Raw genomic sequence first — 14,034 nt, 5'->3', positions numbered from 1 at the left:
CTTCTGGAGTGGAATTAATCTTGTACAGGTTAATGGTCACAGGTAATATGGTGGCCATCCTGCAGACTGGTTTAGACTGGGTTAGAGAGGCTCCTTCACTTGGGACAGAAATATTTTTGTAGCAAAGTCCCAGGGCCCCTGAGGCCTAATAGTGGACTCCAGACTTAGGGACAGCTGACATCCTTCTGTGTATAGTGGGTGTAATGCAAGATGAAGACCTTCCTCTTTTAGCTGATGATCAAAGCTCGCCACAACGCCTAGAGGCGATTCAGTTCGCATTGTGCGCTATACAAGTATTTCATTCATTCATTCATTCATGAAATGGTGGGCGCCAGACACTTTTAGGATGCAAAAAGAGATTTCTTGATCATACATCATGGGACACAGGAGCTCTGGTGATTGGACACTGGTTAACCCCCAATTAAGGAGAATTCCTCCCCTATAAAACCCCTCCCATATGGGAGGCACCTCAGTTTTTTCACCAGTGTCTATGGTGGTTGGTCACGTAAAACATGTGCTATGAAGAAAGCTGTGTGCAGGTCCCTGCGGAGGCCTAATGGCTACAACAAACCGGATCCATATCTCGGGCCGATATTTTGACTCCCAAGATGATATGGCCTCATCATCCGAAGAAATTAGGTTTTGCCTGTAAGTCCTCTCCTATTGGAAGACTGGGCTCTGGAAAAAACAGACTTGGTGTACTATTTATATAGTGGCACGAAAGTTTCTGGCAAAGTCTTTTACAAGGTCCAGGTAGGAGGTTCTTCTGAGAAGGAACCCCAAAAAAACCTGAAGGTTGGCACAACTCTGCCCACCTTAATGGGTGAAGGCTGGAATCTGTCTGTTTTCAGCAATTCCTGCGGCGAGGACAGGTAAGGGAAGTTAATCCTATATAAATGATATTATGGATTTCTTCATTGAGTAGTTGTATGTCTTACCTGGTTTCCACCACTAGAGGGAGTAAGAGCAGCCTGATGCATACTTACATGCCTTTCAGATACACACGCTCAGTGAAGCCTGGTTCTCCCAGATGACTCACGTCTCCACTGCAATCTCTGCCACAATGAAGGTAATACAGGGGTCCCACGTAGTCTGGGGGTCCCATGCAGCTCCGATGGCGATTCCCTTCCCCCCTGGGTACCGGCGGTCCTCGTGCACGATTGCACGCGCGCCGAGCGCGCTCCCGTGCTAATGGAGGAGGGGGGAGTGTGGTTGCGAGTCTTGCACGTCGGTGTGCACGGCGCTGTACTACGCAGGTGCCAGGCGGCAGTTTTAAAAAGCCCAGAGCGTCAGGGGGCTGTAAGTGGAGACACAGGAGCTGTGGGCAGTAAGCATCCCAAGGGATTGGATCCAGGCAAACCTAAGACACCTACTCAGCATCAGGTTGTGCAGTTTAAGCATATATATTTCTTGTGAGACTTTAAGCACAACAGTGATTGCACTTTGTACTAGTACCTCTGCTTTGTAGCTTAGGACTATGTCTCCTCGTAAGAGGGTCTCAGGGGGAGGTAACAAGGGCACTGGTAAGTCACCGCCTAGGTCTAGGGGTTCTAAAAATGCCTGTAGGTTACCATCCCCCCTGCAAGACTGGAGCCAGCCTCACAGGATGAGTCAGTGCCCCTGTCAGGTTTTGCAGCCTCTCCTAATGTTTCAGCCCGGTATACGTCACTGAGGACTCCCTTAGGGCTACATTGGAGGGTTTTGAAGGGAGAATCATGAATTTTATTTCAGCTTCCCTGAAAGATAGCAGGAAAAGGGGTAGATCCCCTCCCTCTGCTGAGATTCCTCTTTCAGATGACACTTCTGACAATGAGGAGAGATCCCCATCTTGGGACAGGGATCTTGAGCAGTCGGATGAATCAGAGGAAGAGGAGAGAGTCCCCTCCTCCCAGGCGCTCGGAAAACAGGTGCAGTATTATACTGAATTGGTGCGTACCACATTCAGAATGCCTGCTGCTGAGGTCGCTACATCCTCTGTTTCTTCCCTGGGAGTCAGGAAAATCCCACAGACTGCCTTTTCCTTTCCAATTCATCCTTTAATGGATAAATTGTTGTATGAGGATTGGGGACATCCCGATAAACTGTTTGCTCCTCCTAAAAGGTTTTTTTATGCTTTATCCTCTGGAGGAAAGTTTCACCAAGAAATGGGGGGTCCCATCTGTCGATGCGGCTGTTTCTTGCGTGAATAGAAACCTGACCTGTCCTTTGGATAATGCTCAGGTATTTAAAGATCCAACTGATAAGAAGCTGGAAACATTATTAAAAGCCTCCTTTCCATGACTGGCGCTGTAGTGCAGCCTACAGTCGCAGCTGTGGGGTTGTGTCAGTTCCTCAAGGAACAGGTTAAGCAGATGCTTGGCCTCCTTCCCAGTGAGGAAGTGGAGAAATTTGCAGAAATACCTCAAATTCTGTGTTTCATGATTGATGCGATTTTGGATTCTGTCCAACAAGCATCTCGTTTGTCTCTCCTGTTGGTACACATGCGAAGGGCCCTATGGCTAAAGAATTGGGCAGCTGAGCTATCATGCAAGAAGCATTTGATTGGGTTCCTGTTTAAAGGGGAACGTTTGTTTGGAGAAGAATTAGACAAATTCGAGCAAAAGAAGCAAACGTCCATCATTTAGGCGTTCTCTCTCTCCCGGAGCATCATGCTCTAAGCAGTGGCGATGGCCTTCTCAACCCCCCTCTACAGGAAAGGCTCAAGGCTGGGCCCAGCTGCAGAAGAAATCCTGGGGGCGAAAGCCTGCCAAGCAGAGCCCAAAAGCTTCCTTGTGAAGGGACGCCCCGCTCAGCCGAGTGGGGGGAAGGCTCCTGCAGTTTGCGGAAGCCTGGCAGGAAGAGATCCGGGACAAGTGGGTGGTCTCTTCGGTATCTCTGGGCTACAAGCTGGAGTTTCAGGAGATTTCACCTTCTCGCTTTCTAAGGTCAAGGATCCCCAGGGACCCAGTAAAGCGAAGACCGCTATTTCTGGCCTTAGATCACTTACTATCCCAGGGGGTAATAGTAGAAGTGGACCCAAAAGAACAGGGTTCAGGGTTTTACTCGAGTCTCTTCACCGTTCCAAAGCCAAATGGAAGTGTCAGACCTATCCTGGATCTGAAGGATCTGAACCGGTTTTTAGGCATCCGGTCCTTCCGAATGCAGTCAATTCGCTCTGTGGTCTCCTCCCTGCAAGGGAGAGAGTTTATGGCATCAATAGACATCAAGGATGCATATCTCCATGTGGCAATTTTTCCCGCACACCAAAAGTATCTAAGGTTCGTGGTGGAACGGCGCCATTTTCAATTTGTGGCCTTGCCGTTCGGGCTCGCTACGGCCCCTCGAGTCTTCACAAAGATTCTGGACCCTCTCTTGGCAAACCTAAGAGCTCAGGGTATAGCCGTCATGGCTTATCTAGACGATTTGCTTCTCATAGAGAAAACAGTAGCGCTCCTGAACCACAGTGTTACCAGAACGCTAGAACACCTGGAACGCCTAGGTTGGATTATAAACCTAGAAAACTCGTCCCTACAGCCTGCTATCAGGTTGGAATACCTGGGTATGGTTATCGACACCGCTCAGGGCAAGGTGTTTCTACCAAGGCCAAAAGCCTTGGCCATTGGGGATCTGGTGCGCCTAATTCTGGGCAGAAGATCTTCCCCCATTCGGTTGTGCATGAGACTGTTAGGGAAAATGGTCGCCTCCTTCAAGGCCGTTCCATTTGCTCAGTTCCACTCAAGGCCTCTGCAAAGATGCATCCTTGCGGCTTGGAACAGGAAGCCCCAGTCCTTGGATCTTCCTATGCGTCTATCCCCAGGGACACGCAAGAGTCTCGTCTGGTGGTTACAAACCGAGAATTTGCTGAAACGCAAAACCTTTCTTCCTCTTCCATGGAAGGTTATTACGACAGATGCCAGCCTGACAGGCTGGGGAGCAGTGTTAGAGGAGACGTGCTCGCAGGGGAAATGGCCTGCGATCGAGAAGCTATTGATCATAAATGTCTTGGAGATCCGGGCAGTTTATATGGCTCTCATAAACTGGTCTTTCAGACTACGGGGTCTCCCTGTTCGGGTTCAGTCCGACAATGCCACAGCAGTGGCCTATATCAATCACCAGGGCAGTACCAAGAGTCTGGTTGCGCAAAAAGAGGTGAATCACATACTTGTCTGGGCAGAAAGGCATGTTCCATGCCTTTCTGCAGTCTTCATTCCAGGAGTGGAAAATTGGCAGGCGGATTTTCTGAGCCGCCAGCTGTTGTGCCCAGAAGAATGGGCTCTGCACCCCGACGTGTTTTGGAACATATGTCGCAGGTGGGGTACTCCAGACGTAGATCTGTTTGTGTCCAGGTTCAACAGAAAACTGGACAAATTCGTGTGAAGGACAAGAGATACACTCGCTCAGGGGTCGGATGCTCTGACAGTTCCCTGGGATCAGTACAATTTGATTTATGCCTTCCCCCTGTGCCCGCTTCTGTCGTGGTTCCTGGGAAGAGTCAAGAGGGAGACAAAGTCGGTTCTTTTGGTAGCCCCGGCTTGGCCCAGGCGACCGTGGTACGCAGAGATCATGAAATTGGCAGTAGGCAGGTTGTGGATCCTCCCTCTCCGGCCAGATCTGCTCTCACAGGGTCCAATTTACCATCCTGCTTTACACAGTCTGAATTTAACGGTTTGGCTGCTGAGACCCACATTCTGAGAGACCGTGGGCTTTCGGGGCCAGTCCTTTCTACTCTGGTCAATACCAGAAAGCCGGCCTCCAGGCTTATTTACTACAAAATCTGGAGGGCATATGTTTCCTGGTGTGAACTCAGGGAATGGCATCCTAGAAAGGATGTCATTAGCAGGATCTTGGCCTTCCTCCAGTCAGGCCTAGAAATTAATTTGGCCATAAGCACTATCAAGGTGCAGATTTCGGCCTTGTCAGTGTTTTTTCAGAAGCCACTTGCATCGCATTCCCTGGTGCGGGCTTTCATCCAGGGGGCTATGCGGATAAGGCCGCCAGTCAAACCTCCGGTATGCCCATGGGATCTGAATTTGGTTCTCTCGGCTTTGCAGGGGCAACCTTTTGAACCTTTGCATCAGGCTTCGTTAGTTCTTTTGACTAAAAAATTGGTTTTCTTGGTAGCCATATCCACGGCTAGAAGAGTGTCAGAACTAGCAGCTCTCTCCAGCAAAGAGCCGTATCTAATTATTCATAAGGACTGGGTGGTAATGCGTCCCAACAGGTCCTTTCTGCCTAAGGTGGTTTCAGGATTCCATTTGGATCAAGATGTAATCCTACCATCCTTTTTTCCGGACCCACAGTCTGCAGAAGAAGAATCTTTGCACACTTGGATGTGGTTAGGGCAATCAGTATCTATCTTCAGGCAACTGCTCAGATAAGGAAAACTGATTGCTTATTTATTTTGCCGGAAGGGCCAGGCGGCATCAAAATCCACTCTCTCAAGGTGGATTAGACAGATTATTTCTCAGGCCTATAGTGTTAAAGGGAAGATCCCTCCTTTTCAAGTGAAAGTGCACTCAACTAGGGCTGTAAGTGCTTCTTGGGCAGTGCATCACCAGGCCTCCCTGGCTCAGATCTGTAAGGCTGCAACTTGGTCATCCGTCCACAAATTCACCAGATTCTATCAGGTGGATGTCAGAGGGCAAGAGGATATCGCCTTTGGGCGTAGTGTACTGCAGGCTGCAGTTTAGGTCCTCCGGTTCATGGCGGTCTATAATTATGATCTGTGTCTCCCTCCCCTCAATCTGAGCATTGCTTTGGGACATCCCACTATGTAATGAAGCTCCTGTGTTCCGTGATGTATGATCAAGAAAATAGGATTTTTATATACAGCTTACCTGTAAAATCCTTTTCTTGAGAGTACATCACGGGACACAGGGCTCCCACCCCTCTTGGGTTTTACGTGGTTTCCTATTGCTTTGCTACAAAACTGAGGTGCCTCCCATATGGGAGGGGTTATATAGGGGAGGAATTCTCCTTAATTGGGGGTTAACCAGTGTCTAATCACCAGAGGTGCCTATATAACCCACTATGTAATGAAGCTCCTGTGTCCCGTAATAAACTCTCAAGAAAAGGATTTTACAGGTAAGCTGTATATAAAAATCCTATTTTATTGTCTCTTGAACTTGTCGAGCCGGACACCAGTTCTGTATAGGTAGGATCGCGGTCTCCTATGGCAGCAATCTTGTAGTAGTTACAAATGGCAATTGTATTCAACTATTTTCAACAGTTCTTCGCTTACTCCACATTCACTCACGGTGGGTCTTCACTCAGTGAACTCCCAGTCTTTCACTAGACTTCGGATCCAATAGCCACTAGATCCCCTGAGCTCTTTCACTGTTAGCACTCAGTATCTTCCTCAAGCATCACCCCGTTCCCTGCTAGGTCCCTGGCTTGGCATTCACGGATGCTCTTCAAGCATCACCCCAGCTGACACGCTAGGTCTCTGGCTTGGCATTCACTGATGCTCCATAAGTGTCACCTCTGCTGTCCCGCTGGGTCCCTGACTTGGCACTTGCTGAGGTTTTCCCACTTCTTCACCGTCTCTGGCTGATGAGAAGTCTGCTCTTGTATTGTCCTCAACTTACTCACAGTGGACTCTGGTAACAAAGTGAATGGTCCCTTAGTGACGTCAGCTTCCCCTTCCACCTCCGACCACACCTGGTTCATGTAATAAGAACACAGACTGCAACCCCTTTTTAAGCACACTGAAGTGTATAACATGGAGCGGTCAGAAGCATGTAGCAGTTTCCTTACCTTGCTAGTCAACACAAAGCAAAAATCATCTCTTAACCACTTTAGCCCCGGACCAATTTTCAGCCTAAGGACCAGAGGTCTTTTTACAATTTGGCACTGCGCTGCTTTAACTGGTAATTGCGCGGTCATGCAATGTTGTACCCAAACGAAATTTGCATCCTTTTCTTCCCACAAATAGAGCTTTCTTTTGATGGTATTTGATTGCCTCTGCGATTTTTATTTTTTGCGATATAAATGGAAAAAGACCGAAAATTTTGAGAAAAAAATATATTTTCTACTTTTTGTTATAAGAAAAATCGAATAAACTCAATTTTAGTCATACATTTAGGGCAAAATTTATTCAGCCACATGTCTTTAGTAAAAAAAATGTCAATAAGCGTATATTTATTGGTTTGCGCAAAAGTTATAGCGTCTACAAACTAGAGTACATTTTCTGGAATTTACACAGCTTTTAATTTATGACTGCCTATCTCATTTTTTGAAAATGGCAGGGCAGTACAAACCCCCCCCCCCCCCCAAATGACCCCATTTTGCAAAGTAGACACCCCAAGGAAATTGCTGAGGGGCATGTTGAGCCCATTGAATATTTTTTACAAAAAGTTGTCACTAAATGATATATTGCTCACACATGCCATAGTTATATGTGGAATTGCACCCCAAAATATATTCTGCTGCTTCTCCTGAGTACGGGGATACCACATATGTGGGACGTTTTGGGAGTCTAGCTGCGTACGGCACCCCGAAAACCAATCACTGCCTTCAGGGTTTCTAAGGGTGCAAATTTTTGATTTCACTCCTCACTACCTATCACAGTTTCGAAGGCCATAAAATGCCAAAATAACACAAAACCCCCCCAAATGACCCCATTTTGGAAAGTAGACATCCCAAGCTATTTACTGAGAGGCATTTTAAGTCCATGAAATATTTTATATTTTGCCACAAGTTGCAGGAATATTAAAAAATTTTTTTTTTTTTGCACAAAGTTGTCACTAAATTATATATTGCGCACACATGCTATGGGCATAAGTCAAATTACACCCCAAAATAAATTCTGCTGCTTCTCCCGAGTACAGGGATACCACATGTGGGGGACTTTTTGGGAGCCTAGCCACGTACGGGACCCCGAAACCCAAGCACTGCCTTCCAGATTTAAATATAAAACGCTACCAAAAAAAACTGTTAGCGATCGCAGGGATCAGGCCTGACTCTGCGATCGCTGTAGTTATGTGTTTAGTGTTTTGTAAGTGACAGCGATCGATCGATACTGCACTTGGGTAGGCTGGGCGGAGGGGCAAAACGCAGGTGCTAGCAGGTCTCTGGGCTGATCCCGCTAACAATGCGTTTTTTTTTTAACCCTAAACTGCTGGGGACGCTAGTATAGATCTGTTCAGATCAGATATTGATCTGTTCAGATTCTATACCACTACGGGAGGTGTATGCTTTGCGCCTGGGTGTTAGCAGTACTGGCACTAGCCTAGCGCTGCCTGGGGCGACTCAGACCCTGACCCTAAAACCTAATTGAAAAAAAAAAAACTAGCGACACTACTGACACTAATGCAGCGATCAGAATCTGGGGGGGGGGGGGGGGGGGGGTTGTGTGCCTATGTGTCAGTTAGTGTTAGTGTAGTGTTTGGTGCACTTACTTTTAGTCTTCTCCTCGTAGTCCGGTCAAAAACACCGCCCTGAGGAGAATGACATCACTTCCTCCCTGCCTGTGTATACAATACACAGTGGGAGGAAGCTTCTCAATCGCCAGGAGCGATCGAGAGGGGATGGCCAGAAACCAACGGCCGTCCCCTCAACCCGGATCGCTCCTGCAGCGAAACGGACCGCCGATCGGACCCCCCACCCGCTGGAAGGCAAGCACGTACATGTACGTGCTTGTGCCTGTACATGCCATTGTGATGACGTACAATGGCATGCGGCGGTGGTTAAAAAAATCCTAGTAGGTGTAAAAATAAGTGATAGTTGCAACATTTGAAAAGAACTAGGACACCTTGAAGGGATTGAGAAGAAAAATGTCCTGTGCTTTGTGGCCCGCCAAGCTGCATGCCTTGAAGGGATTGAAAACAAAAATGCAGTGTGCTACATGGCCTACCAAAAATGGGCATGATTAATAAAGTGGTTGTTGCTTCACAGTGTATAGCTAGTAGTCTGCCCCTTTGCTTTGCTATGGTTTGGACAAAATAGGGCCTGTGTGTACACTGAAGAGATTGTGGGAGTAAAATAAATCCCATTGTTTTTGTCAGTGGCAGCAATAATCACGTCCAGCATTGGTGTCAGTTAGGTATGTGCAGTCAGGGAAGGCCATGAACATTAAAAAAAATTAAATTGAGCTTTAAGGGTCATAGCTCAGTCACAGGAGGTATGGGGCTCCTTGCTCAGCCTGTCAGAAGCTAAATACAGAGCAGCCACTTTAACCACTTGCTTACTGGGCACTTAAACCCCCCTCAGTCCCAGACCAATTTTCAGCTTTCAGCGCTGATGCACTTTGAGTGACAATTACGCGGTCATACAACACTGTACCCAAATGAAATTTTTATCATTTTTTTCCCACAAATAGAGCTTTCTTTTGGTGGTATTTAGTTACAGCTCGGAGTTTTATTTTTTGCTAAACAAACAAAAAAAGATGCAAAAAAAAAAATCATGTTTTAATAGTTTGTTATAAAATTTTGCAAACGGGTCATTTTTCTCCTTCATTGAAGTGCGCTGATTAGGCGGCACTGATAGGCTGCATTGGTGGGCACTGATGGGCTGCATTGGTGGGCACTGATGGGCTGCATTGGTGGGCACTGATAGGCTGCACTGGTGGGCACTGATAGGCATAGTTAAGGCGGCACTAATAGGCACAGATAAGGCGGCACCGATGGGCACCGATAAGGCGGCACTGATGGGCAAAGATGGGCACAGATAAGATGGCACGGATGGGTGGCACGGATAAGTGGCACGGATGGGTGGCACGGATTGGCACTGATAGGTACCACAGATAGATGGGACTGATGGGCACTGATAGGTGGCACTGATAGGTGGCTCTGATAGGTGGCACTGCTGGGCACTGATGGGCGGCACTGCTGGGCACTGATGGGCGGCACTGCTGGGCACTGATGGGCGGCACTGGGGTGCAGCACCTTTGAGGCAGATTTTGGGTGGCACTGTGGGTGGCACTGCTGGGTGGCACTGTGGGTGGCACTGTGGGCACTGCTGGGTGGCACTGTGGGCACTGCTGGGTGGCACTGTGGGCACTATGGGCACTGCTGGGTGGCACTGACAGGGGGGCACTTACTTTATTTCAGGATGGCACTGCGGGTGGCAGGTGGGCACTGGCAGGGGGCAGGTGTCCGCTTGAATTGCTGGCCGTGATCGGGACTGATGTCCCGAACACGGCCGCCGGCGATCGGCTTTTTTTTTTTCTCCTCGCGCTGTCAGCGCGAGGAGGAATACTAGCCGATTACCGGCTCCGTTTTATCACATGATCAGCTGTCATTGGCTGACAGCTGATCACGTGATAAGGGGTCGGGATCGACCCCTTACACGGATCGGTGATCAGGCGAGTCTCACGGACTCGCCGATCACAGAGCGCGCCGCGCGCGCCCCTCAGGGGGCGCGCAGGCCGCTCGTAACCGGGACGACGTCAATAGACGTAGTCCCGGAAATGTAGGTCCGCGCTAATGCCGTCATTTGGCAATAGCGCGGATCTGTAGTGGTTAAATACAAGCTGATGATGTTTGCAGCAGACTGAGAGGATGAGCTTGCAGTGCCTCTTGCTTCTTGTCAGCGGCACTGAGCTCAATGAATAGCTTGGAATCTTTGACCAATAGTAAAGTACCATTGGTCCCAGCTGTCCAATAAAAATACTGCAGTGGAGGCACGCCTCTGACTGCAGTGTTATAGAAGGAGCATGTGTCTAAGCCCCTGTACACACGGTCAGAGATTTCCACAACCAAATCCGTCGGATTTTGTCCGTCAGATTTAGTCTGACGGATTGTGTCCGAAACTGTTGCATACACACGGTCGGACTAAGTTGTCGAAAAATCCGATCTTTCACAACGTGATGATGTAATTTATTTACGATGGGACTAGATTCAGGCTAGTGGCCAATAGCTTTGATGTAGGAATTTGATCTGAGCATGCGTGGCACTTGGTCTGATCAAAATTCTCTACACATGATCGGATTACGTCCGACCGGCCCAGTTGGTCGGGAAATATTTCCAACATGTTGGAAAATTGGGTCGGACGGAGATTCGGACGGAATCAGTCCGATGCATACCACACACAGTTGGATTATCTGACGACACGGTCCGATAAGACGCTTTCCAATGGATTCTCCGACCGTGTGTACGCGGCATTAAAGACACATGCTCCCTTACAGCCCAGCGCTCTCAACTACGAGGAAATACATGTGTTTATGGGTATAAGATTTACCCACAATCCCATATTTTTCTCACACAGTTAAGAGGGAGAATTTTCTGCTGCTGAAAAGGTACACGCAAAATCATATATTATAATGCTTTATGTTATAAGATAATAATTTCTTATTTATCTATTTACTGTGAAATTACTGGTTTGAAGTTATATCTTCAAACTTTAGTAATTTCTCCGTTAAGCCACCTGCTTGAGTACAGATTTTGAAAATACAGTAAATTACCTTAAAAACAATATATAATATTTATTTGTATATTACTTAGTTATGGTAATTAACCCCTTGTCACCCAGGCCAGTTCTGCCACTTCTCTCCTATATGTAAAAATCATAATTTTTTTTGCTTGAAAATTACACAGAACCCCCAAACATTATATATATTGTTTTAGCAGACACCCTAGGAATAAAATGGTGGTTCGTTTTTTTTAATGCTTTTTTTTGGGGGAAAAAAACAGTTTCATGAATAAAAAATAAAAAAACACTAATGCAGCGTACACACAGTCAGAATTTCGGTCAGAAAAAGACAGATGAGAGCTTTTCATCGGAAAATGCAACTGTGTGTATGCTCCATCAGAATTTAGCTTTCCGAATTTCCACCAGCCAAAAATTGATAGCAGGTTCTCAATTTTCCAGACGGAAAAACTTTCTATCGGAAATTCTGATCGCGTGCATGCAATTCCGACGTGCAAAAACTCACGCATGCTCAGATTCAACTACAAGATGGAAGCTATGGCTACTGGCTATTGAACTTCCTTTTTCTAGCCCCGTCGTAAGTGTTGTACGTCACTGCGTTCTTGGCGGTCTGAATTCCTTCGGGAAAATCATCAGAGCTTTTTTCCGACCAAAATTCCAATCGTGTGCATGGGGCATAACGTTAGCACGATTTTTTTTTGTATAATGTGAAAGATGATGTTAGGCTGAGTAAATAGATACCTAACATGTCACACTTTAAAATTGCGCACACTTGGAATGGTACCAAACTTCAGTATTTATAACTCTCCATAGGTGACACTTTACATTTTTGTTACAGGTTACATATTTAGAGTTACAGAGGAGCTCTAGTGCTAGACATATTGTTCTTGCTGTAACGATCATGGCATATGTAACCTGTGTGTATCTGGCAATGATACTAGCCAGTGCCTCACTAGCCACTGACATAAACGCACGTCCCTGGTGTCAGTGCCTGCAATGATAACCCCCAGTAAGTGTCAGGGTCAGCAATAACCCCCAGTAAATGTCAGGGTCAGCAATAACCACCAGTAAGTGTCAGGGTCCGCAGTTGTCTCTAGCAATTTCCCCCCACATAAGTGTCAGAGGGAGGTGGGTTCATTTAGATCAAGCCATAGGGGCAAGAAAAATGTGTAGTTTGTCTGAAATTGCACTTATTGGTTAACAAGTATGAACCTGTTGTTTAAGGTTAGGGTTAAAGGGTTACACAAAATTTTCAGATGTCCTTAAAGTATACCTAAATCACTTTTTTTTCTTTTGGATGGAGGATGGAATAGAAGAGGGTTAAAAAGGCTGTCAGTTTTTTTTGCTATTTGTGTTTCTGAAACCTTGTACAGCTGGCACATATAAGGAATATGAAGTGTTGGGTTAACAAACATTTTAAGGCTCGGTTCACACAGGGGCGACTGCGATCCGACTTCAGGTCGCCCCTAGTCGCCTCAGGTCGGACAACATTTAAAAATCAATGTAAGTGAATGAGAGCCGTCTTAATGCACGCTACTGAAGTCGCCTCCGACTTCAAAAGAAGTTCCTGTACTACTTCAATCCGACTTGTAGGCGACTTGTACCCATTGATTTCAATGGAGGTCGCCTCCAAGTCGGATCTCTGTCTATACGGAGGAGACTTTAACAGAATTATTAGCTCTGAAGGGGGAACTCCACGCCAAATTTCTGAAAAAAATTTGGCGTGGGTTCCCCCTCCGAGAGCATACCAGGCCCTTAGGTCTGGTATGGATTCCAAGGGGAACCCCCTACGCCGAAAAAACGGCGTGGGGGTCCCCCCAGATCCACACCAGACCCTTATCCGAGCACGCTACCCGGCCGGCCAGGAAAGGGGGTGGGGACGAGCGGGCGGCCCCCCCCTCCTGAGCCGTACCAGGCCACGTGTCCTCAAAATGGGGGGGTGCCTTGGGGGAGGGGGGGCGTGCGGCCCCCCCACCCCAAAGCACCTTGTCCCCATGTTGATGAGGACAAGGGCCTCTTCCCGACAACCCTGGCCGTTGGTTGTCGGGGTCTGCGGGCGGGGGCTTATCGGAATCCGGGAGCCCCCTTTAATAAGGGGGCCCCCGGATACCGGCCCCCCACCCTATGTGAATGAGTATGGGGTACAATGTACCCCTACCCATTCACCTGTAAAATAAAGTACAAAAAAAAACACAACACACAAGATAAAATAGTTTATTGCACAGCTCCGGGGGTCTTCCGTCTTCGGGGGTCTTCTCGCCGGACTCCTCTGCTATCTTCTTATAGCTCTTTTGCTAGCGGAGGAGCCCGGCATTCTTCTTCGTTGCCGCGGCCTCTTCTTCCGACTTCGGGGGTCTTGTCCCCCTCTTCGGTTCTTCTGCCGGGCCACCGCGCCTTCTTATAACTCTTTTACAGGCAGTGGCCCGGTCTTCTGTCGCCGCCGCCGCCGCCTTCCGTTCTTCTTCTCCTTCTTCTCCTGCAGATGTTGACTCGACGCTCTCTCCGGCCGCAATGCCAGGGACGCGCGGCGACTTATATAGGGACAAGGGGCGGGGTCATCGGTTGATGTCACATGGGTGGATGTCACATGGGTTGATGTCACATGTCAACAGTGACACCGTAACACCCCTTGTGTGTTGTGTTTTTTTTTGTACTTTATTTTACAGGTGAATGGGTAGGGGTACATTG

The sequence above is a fragment of the Lithobates pipiens genome, unplaced genomic scaffold (assembly GCF_037356315.1).
Source record: "Lithobates pipiens isolate NorthernLeopardFrog02 unplaced genomic scaffold, aLitPip1_a1.2 Scaffold_1, whole genome shotgun sequence".
Classification (NCBI taxonomy): Eukaryota; Metazoa; Chordata; class Amphibia; order Anura; family Ranidae; genus Lithobates; species Lithobates pipiens.
Note: the sequence above shows the minus strand (reverse complement) of the source record.